Genomic DNA, 9,132 nt, shown 5'->3' with positions numbered 1-9,132 from the left:
TCCTAACTTGAGCGTCGAAGTGCCTTTTGCAGGTACCTTCCCCCTCCAAAGCATCCACCCGAAGCTCTCGTTCGGCCCTCCAGATACCAGAAGATTACGAGTGTGCCCTTAGACTGATACATTTTGGCGCCCACCGTGGGGTTGAGCCGAGAGACTTAAGAAGACAAACTGAGCGATAACCCTATGGCAAAGACAAGAAAGACCAACACTGAAGATCATTGATCCGATGAGGACCACGTCGAGGTGATTGACAAGAAGAACCTATTGGAGATGGTACGATAGATGAAGGAAGAGATGGCTGCCATGAAACAACAGAGAGAAAAAGATGCGCGGGAAATGGCCACCTTGAGGGAAGAGAACGTTGCCCTGAAGAACTAAGATCCTACGTGGAAGCCCTCCGAGCAGACCTGAACGCATACCCATGGGTTATTCCACTCGCTCGGACACCACACCTCTCTCCCTCATACCTCTACCGTCGCCCCAAGCAATCACGCTTCAGCTGCCCAAATCCTTGCCTGACCAATCCACACCACATTGGTCGGAGCACATCGACACCCATTCACACCAAATATCATGCAAACCTCCTTCCTCGACCACTGGAAATTCCTCTCATTGGATAAGTACGACGGGACAATTGATCTCTAGACAAGCATGTAGACGTTTGATAGACCATGGGCCAAGGGCCCAGTCACTAGAGCTATGGCTAGAAGAATACAAGAAAAGTTGGACCTCTTGAAGACTAGTGGGCTTTTCAAGCCCAAGGTATTCTTCACTTGGACTACTCTATCATAATGAGAAGGCCTAGTTCTACTTGTGAATATTGTATAGTTTGTACATAGTTCTATTATATAGGTATTTTTTCCTTTGTATTTGTGAGACACTTTTTTTGCTTTTTCTAGTGTTTGTATATTGATTTTAGGGCAGGCTACTTGGAGAGTTTAACTCCATTTAACCCCCCTAGTTGATACATTCATTTTATATTTTTTCAATAGGGAGAAAGGGGTGGCATTTAGCAATTCTTGAGGGTGTGACTAGTAATTGGGCCAGGATTGGGCCTAGGCAAAATTTTACATATTGAACTCATTTTGCTCCTAATTTTTCATAGATTTGATTTAGCTAGGTCTCATCATCATATGATGAACCTAACTAAACCAAATCAAAGATTTTTGAATTAAATCAAGTGAGCGAATTGAGTTCTTGGCCTCCCTAGCTTCCTTGTCTCTCTTTGGCCGAATTTCAAGTCACCTTTTTCAAGTTTAGTAGCTTGTCATCCAAGTTTCTAAACCTTGGAGGTTTAGCTGGCCTTACCATGGTTCTTAAGTGAACCATGGTCAAGGTTAACTTCTCCTACAAGCTTTACAAACCATGGACGGTCAAGGCTAACCTCACCTTGGTTCCTAGTGAACTATGATTAAGGTTAGCTTTCTTCCTAAGCTACCTCTCCCTATATATTTGTATTCTATTCTCTTGTATTCACTTTTGAACATTTTGAGAAATAAAACTTCAGATTTCTCTCACTCAAGAGTCCCTAAAAACCGTAGAGAATTTTTCTCTCTAAGGTTTCTATCAAAGTTCTTCAAACTTTGGCTTGGTTCCTCAAGCTTCTACAACAAGCTAGGAGTAATTGAACCTCCTCAATGCTTCTACTCCATTGAAGATTGCTTCGTGGAGATTCAAGCTTCTATTCAAAGGAAACCTCAAGATTTCTTCGGTCCTTTGCATGAAAACTTGGAAGAATATCAATCCTCTCCAAGTGCTTCCATCAACACTTTTCTCACTCAAGTCACTCTCAGCATAACTGATGTTACTGCTTTATGCCAAATCTTCCCAACATCATTGAAAAGGCGAGCACTAAGCTGGTTCACACGACTCCCGGCCAACTCGATCGACTCGTTTAACACCTTGGCATCCCAATTTACTATCTAATTCGCCATGAGCCGGCCCCACCAATTGACCTCCCTGGCCTTGGTAAGCATTCGACAAGACAAGAAGGAGTATCTTTGAACATTCATGAGCCAGTTCAACAAAATGGCACTCGAAATCCGAGACTTGAACCCTGTCATGGCTCTCCACCACCTCACCACCGCCCTAAAACTAGGACCTTTTGCAAATAGCATTTGCAAGAAACTGCCAACTGATATGGATGACTTGCGTCAGCGCGTCGACAAGTACATGCAAATGGAGGAACTCGCCGAGTTTCATAACTGGGCCAGGATGGAAGAACACTCAAGACCGAAAAGCTAGTCGAAAGCTCGTATCAAAATCGCCCAAAAGACCTCCTCCCCCGAGAAAAACTCTCTCGTGGTCTGAGGTACTCACACTACACACCATTAAATGCCAGTCGTCCTGGAGCAAGCACTCATGTCAGAAGTTTTGGCAGTCCCAAAGCGAGCCTCAACCCTTCCGCGTGCCGGCTCAACCAAATCGTGTAAGTTCCAACGCAATCGGGGTCACTAGACCGAGGAATGTTAGCACTAAAAGACAAGATCAAGGATGTGATCAAACAAGGCCAGCTCCAGCGATTTGTCGATCGGTTCTCTTCACCCCGATACAGCGACCATCCGCGTCGCCATGATCGGTTAAAGGGAGAAAGGTCCGAGAGGCGTCCTTATAGGGAATGCGGTAGATCCAGGGGCCAAAAGGAAGAAGAAGAGGCAACCCAGCCCGAAGGGTCATAAACACCATTGCTGGTAGATTTGTAGGAGGAGGTTCCACCTCCTCAGCTCAAAAAAGACATTTACGAGCTGTCTGAATCGTGCACAATGTTGACAAGGTCCAAAGAAGATTAATGGCCATTACCTTTACTAAAGTCGACTTCAAAGTTGTTGACCCAGACAAGGACGATTCAATGGTAATCAATGTCAAAATTCACAACTACATCATCCGAAAGACACTAGTGGACCAAGGAAGCTCGGTCGACATTCTTTACTGGAACACTTTTAAACAGCTCGACATTTCCGACGTCGAACTGGTTCCATACAACGAACCATTAGTTGGATTCTCTGGAGAGTGTATACACACCAAGGGATATATCAAGCTATCAATGCACTTCTGTTTTGACGCGGCCGAGTACCGGGACATCCTGGTAAAATATGTAGTCGTATACGCCAATACGTCCTACAATATACTCCTTGGCAGACCCTCCTTGAACAGATTAGTGTAAAAACTAAAAATGCACAATTTAGAATGGCTACACCAAATGGTAGAATGAAAAGAGACAAACTAGAAGGAGTTTCACAAAAAATGACAAGCAACAATTAAGGCTAATTTTGGAAAGCTAGCACACAATAGAAATCCTATCAAAGGCACTAGAATGGTTTACAAAACAAAAGCTAAGATTAGAAACAAAAATAAGACACAAATGATGTGGCTGGACAAAAAAATTAAAGGCAAAATTATTACCAAAACTGAGAGCAACACATTACAACTTTTCACTCCTTTTTGGCTTTTTCTTTCTTTTCATTTTGGCAAAATATTTTTCACTTCTTTTTCTTTTAATGTTCAGGATTTTAATTTCCTTTTAAACACTTCTATGTCTCGATTTTAAGGTTGAAAAACTGCAGCAAAAATTTTACACAAAACAAGAGGTGTTCACAAGCATGTTTTCACTAGTGCTTCACAATTTTGTAGTATTTTTAGGTCAAATTTTTAAGCACTTTTTCCTTTGTTTTTCTCATGCATTTAGAACACATACACCTCTGTTTTGCCTTTTTTTTAATGTATAATATTTGTTAAAAGTTTCAGCCACACAAGACTCAATGAAAACCTAATAGGAATTAGTGTTTATGAATTTTTTTGACAAAACTTTTAACAAGACATAATAGAAACCTAACTCTAGGAAATTTGCTAGAACTAATAGCAAATTAAGAACTCAAACATGTAAAGCAAAAGCACATATAGTAAGGTACAGATTCAATAAGCAAAAGACACACAAATTTCAGACACAACAACACAAAACAAAAATTAGGTCAAACAAGCCAGTCTAGGAGGTTTCAACATACAAAGGACTACACATGACTTTCTAAGACAAAACAATTGATTCAAAAACAAAATCTAAACTCAATGCATGTTGTCCAATCATGGACACATGTGAATGAATGGAGATACTCAATTAAAACAAAACGCACAAGTATAGGAACCTAAAGCACAACAAAACCGGTTTGATTCAAGAATTAGAAGAACAAGCAAATATGAATCAAACTATTATTATGTGACATTTTGGATCCATCAAAGTGTGAATAAAATCTAGATCCATTCAACAAACATAAGAAGACATGTAATAGGAGGAAGATACAACACGGATTCAAGTAAAACAAGTTAAAAACAAAACCTCAAGAGCATTAGGCTCTAGATACCAAAAATGATGGAGTTCACTTGGAGAAGATTAATGTTCTTCAAGTGGACCATGCTTAGGACCGTGAATGTTCTTGAGATCAAGACTCCAATGTCTCTTTGAAGCTCCTTGAAGTGTTCTTCAATGGAGGAGAGGCCTTGAAGTGGTTCGGTTTTCCTTAGCTTGCATAGGAAGCTTGAGGAACCAAGTCTAAAGTAGAAGAACTTTTGAGAGAAACCTTAGAGTGTAGGTTCTCTTCGGTTTTGGAGACTCTTGAGTGAGAGAGAAAATCTGATTTCTATTCTCAAATTGTTCGAAAGTGAGTACAAGAGAGGTAATTACAAATATATAGGGTAGAGGTAGCTTCTAGGAGAAGCTAACCTTAACCATGGTTCACTAGACACCATGGTAAGGTAGGCTTAACTCCCACTGTTTAGCTAGCTTGTAGGAAAAGCTAACCTTGACCATGCTTCACTTAAGAACCATGGTAAGGTAGGTTTAACTTACTAAGGTTTAGAAGCTTGCAAGACAAGCTTCAAACCTTGAAGAGGAGACAAGTGAAATTTGGCCAAGAACAAGAAAGAAGGCAAAGGCGGCCTTGACTCATATTTGCTCCATGAATTAATTCAAAAATATTTGATTTAGTTTAGTTAGGTTCATCATATGATGATGAGACCGAGCTAAATCAAATCTATGAAAAATTAGGAGCAAAATGAGTCCAATATGCAAAATTTTGCCTAGGCCCAGTTCTGGCCCAATTACTAGTCACACCCTCAAGCATTGCTAAATGTCACCCCTTTTTCCCTACTGAAAAAATACAAAATGAATGTATCAACTAGGGAGGTTAAATGGAGTTAAACTCTCCAAGTAACCTACCTTAAAAACAATATACAATCACTAGAAAAAGCAAATAAAGTGCCTCACAAATACAAAGGCAAAAATTACACTAAAAACAAGAGAATTATGTACAAATAGAACTAGGCCTTCTCTTCATGATAGAGTTGTCCAAGTGAAGAATACCTTGGGCTTAAAAAGCCCACTAGTCTTCAAGAGGTCCAATTCTTCTTGTATTCTTCTAGCCATAGCTCTGGTAACTGGGCCCTTGGCCCATGGTCTGTCACCGGTCGTGGACTTCGACCCTCACCTGGAGCATGATGAAAGGGTCAAGCTGACCGAAGATAGGCAACTGTTCATCATTAGGCCGACGGACTCTCATGTCACATATCTGGGATCCAATTTATCTGAACAAGCCAGACACCAGATACAACGAGTGGTTAGAGAAAACAAAGACCTCTTCGCATGGCGGCCGACCGACATGCCAGGAATCGATCCAGACTTCTTATGTCATAAGCTCTCGGTGTACCGAGAGGCGAAACCCATCGCCCAACGAAAGAGAAAAACGGGGGAAGAGAGAAAGAAAGCAATAGAAGATGAAGTCTCTAAGCTTCTAGATGCGGGGTTTATCCGAGAAGTCCACTATACTACGTGGTTGGCCAATGTGGTGATGGTCAAGAAGTCAAACGACAAATGGCGGATGTGTACAGACTACAAAAAGTTGAACAAGGCATGCCCGAAAGACGCTTATTCTCTGCCAAACATTGATTGACTCATTGATGGTGCAGTCAGCCACAATTTCTTATCATTCCTCGACGCATATTCCGGATATAACCAGATCTGAATGCACCCCCAAGATGAGGACAAGACAACATTCGTCACCGAGTCAGCCAACTATTGTTACCAAGTGATGCCATTCAGATTAAAAAATGTTGGGGCTACCTATCAGAGACTCATGGATAAGATCTTCCGTAGACAGATAGGCAAAAACATAGAGGTATACGTAGACGACATGGTCATCAATTTGGCCGAACTTCCTGCCCATGAAACTGATTTGGCAGATGTCTTCCAAGCACTACGAAAACATCAGATGTGCCTTGTACTATCCGTATCGCCATGCCGAGCTCAAACTCGGCATCTCAGTGCAAAGCAACCTCGGACATGCGCTGTATGATGTCAGCTCGTCACCCAAATAGGTCATAACTGATCTCGGGCCCAAAGCCCAGTAAAACCCTAATCCATACTAAGGTACGTGCATTATTTATACGAGACCAATACTCCCACAAACCCTAACTTTAGCATCAGAGTCTCTTTTGCAGGTACTACCCCCATCTTGGAGCATCAACGTACCAGTGAAGGAGGCTCACGATCTTACCCAGCGGATCATCTCTACCGTGGATCCTCGGTAAGAACATTTGGCGCCCACCGTGGGGCCGATCAAGACAGCTCTTATCGCCCACTCGTATGGTTTTCACCAGAAGCCATAGCAGACGAGCAATAGACGACGTCGATCATACGACAAGCATGGACAATGATGCATCATTAAGAAGACTGATCGAACAGGTCGAGCAGATGCAGTAGTAGCACGCTACTGATATGCAAAACATGCGTGCCAAGCACGAAACTGACCTAGCAGCAATGTGTACCGCCAACTAGGCTGACTTAGCGGTGCTTCGTGCTGAGAATGAGCATATTTGTGCTTAGCTCCCTCGGCGCCCCTCTAATCAACCCCACCAGTCGAGCAATCAACACGAGGAAGAGGGGCACTCGGTCTCTCAACCACACACAACACCTAGGGCACCGACTCCTAGGCCTGCCACACATCGGTCACATGCATCAACAAATTGGTCGGTCCACGAAGTCAGCATTGCCCCTGCCCAGGTTCTCGAGAATCGGATGACTTTTCGCCGCCATCCTTTCGTGGATGGTATCATGGAGATGCCTCTCTCTTTTGGCTGGAAGCCTCTCCACCTCGATTGCTATGATAGCAAGACGGATCTGGACGAGCACATCGATTTGTACACTACATAGGTAAACCTTTACACTAATGAGGATGCTATTTTGTGTAGGGTTTTTCCAACCTCGCTCAAAGGAGCCGCACTCAATTGGTACACCCAATTGCTGGCTGAATGCATCGACAGCTTCCATACTCTGGTGATGCAATTCACGGCCCAGTACGCTACCAGTCGACCACACCATGTCACATCAACTGCCTTGGCTAGTCTCCGGCAGGGTGATGATGAGTCATTTAGAGCATTCATCGAGCGTTTCGCCAGCATCTCGGTCAAGATCAGGAACTTAAACCCTGAAGTCGCCCTGCACGCCATGCTCATCGCACTCAAGCCCGGACCATTCGTCGATAGCTTGTGTCGTGAGGCTCCTCGCGACATGAACGAGCTCCATCCTCGTGCTGCCAGGTACATCCAGATGGAGGAACACTCCGCCTTTCATGACCAAGTTCGTGGAAAATCACAAGCGAAGCCTGACAGTGGCCACAAAGACAAGATGAAGGTCACGAATGACATCCAGTTTAAGAAGTCTACTAGGGCAAGTAAAGGGGGGAGATATGACTTCTACACTCCCCTGAATACACCCCGAGTACACATCCTGGAGGAGACCAGTAATAACAACCTGCTTACCCTGCCACCACCAGGTCACACACCCAACAGCGCAGACAAGTCCAAGAATTGCCGGTACCACAAAAACCACGGTCACACCACTGAAGAGTGTCGCACACTCTGAGACTGCATTGAAGAACTCATCCAGGCAGGCCACCTCGGCCACTACGTCCAGTGATAGCAGGGTCACAGAGGAGGCCACGGTGGACGAGGACGAGGCAGAGGCCGTGGTTCGGGAGCTCGCACGGACCAACCCTCTGGCTCTCAACAAAATGTCGGTAGAGTAGTGCAAGCCGAGGTAAGCCAAGAAACAGGGTCAGCTCCCCTACAGGGAGTAATCAACACAATTGTAGGTGGCTTTACAAGAGGAGGCTCCAGCAGCTCAGCCCGAAAAAGACACCTATGTAGCATCAACAACGTCCACTCTGTTACCTTAGCCTCGCACCAAAGCTCACCGCTGATCACCTTCATCGACGAGGACTACACTGGCGTCTGCCCCAACCAGGATGACCCAATGGTCATCGCCGTGGAGGTCGCCAACTGGGAGGTCCACAAGACACTAATTGACCAAGGAAGCTCGGTTGACATTCTCTATTGGCCGACATTCCTCAGGTTAGATATCCCTCACTCCCTTATCCAACCTCACACGACACCACTAGTTGGATTTGCAGGAGAACAAGTACACACTCGAGGAGTTCCTCAGGTTAGATATCCTTCCACAAGAAGAATCATGGTCCGATACCTCCTCGTGGAAGCTAATACCTCCTACAATATAATCATTGGGAGGCCGATGTTAAATCAACTCGGAGCAGTGGTGTCCACCCCGCACCTCACCATGAAGTTCCCAAGGAGTGACGACAAAATTGTCTCCGTCAAGGCGAACCAGAAGACAGCTTGGCAGTGCTACACCGAAAGCCTGAAAGTTTCTTCACCCGACGAGCGTGGCTGAGGTGATCCTTCCATGGTGGCTCACATCGACCACGTGGATATCACCGACTCGACCCAAGGTCCGATTCCCATGTTGAACGACCAAGTCCCATCAACGAGCTTGACGACTTCCAAGTCGGAAGGCTTTCAGGACAGTGCATGAAAATCAACAAGCAGTTAAACCCAGAATTGCGGCAACAACTCGAAGCTGAAATCCTCAAGAACAACGACCTCTTCACATGGTCCAGTGCTGACATGCCAGGTATTGACGCTAACTTCATCTGTCATAGGTTAGCAATTCACAAGGAGGAGAAGCTAGTGGCTCAAAGGAAGCGAAAAATTAGGGGTGAAAGGCGGGAAGCCATCGTCACCAAAATGCAGAAGTTGCTAAACTACAGCTTCATCCGTGAGGTCAGATAC

The sequence above is a fragment of the Cajanus cajan genome, chromosome 1 (genome assembly GCF_000230855.2).
Source record: "Cajanus cajan strain Asha chromosome 1, NIPB_CcT2T_4, whole genome shotgun sequence".
Classification (NCBI taxonomy): domain Eukaryota; kingdom Viridiplantae; phylum Streptophyta; class Magnoliopsida; order Fabales; family Fabaceae; genus Cajanus; species Cajanus cajan.
Note: the sequence above shows the minus strand (reverse complement) of the source record.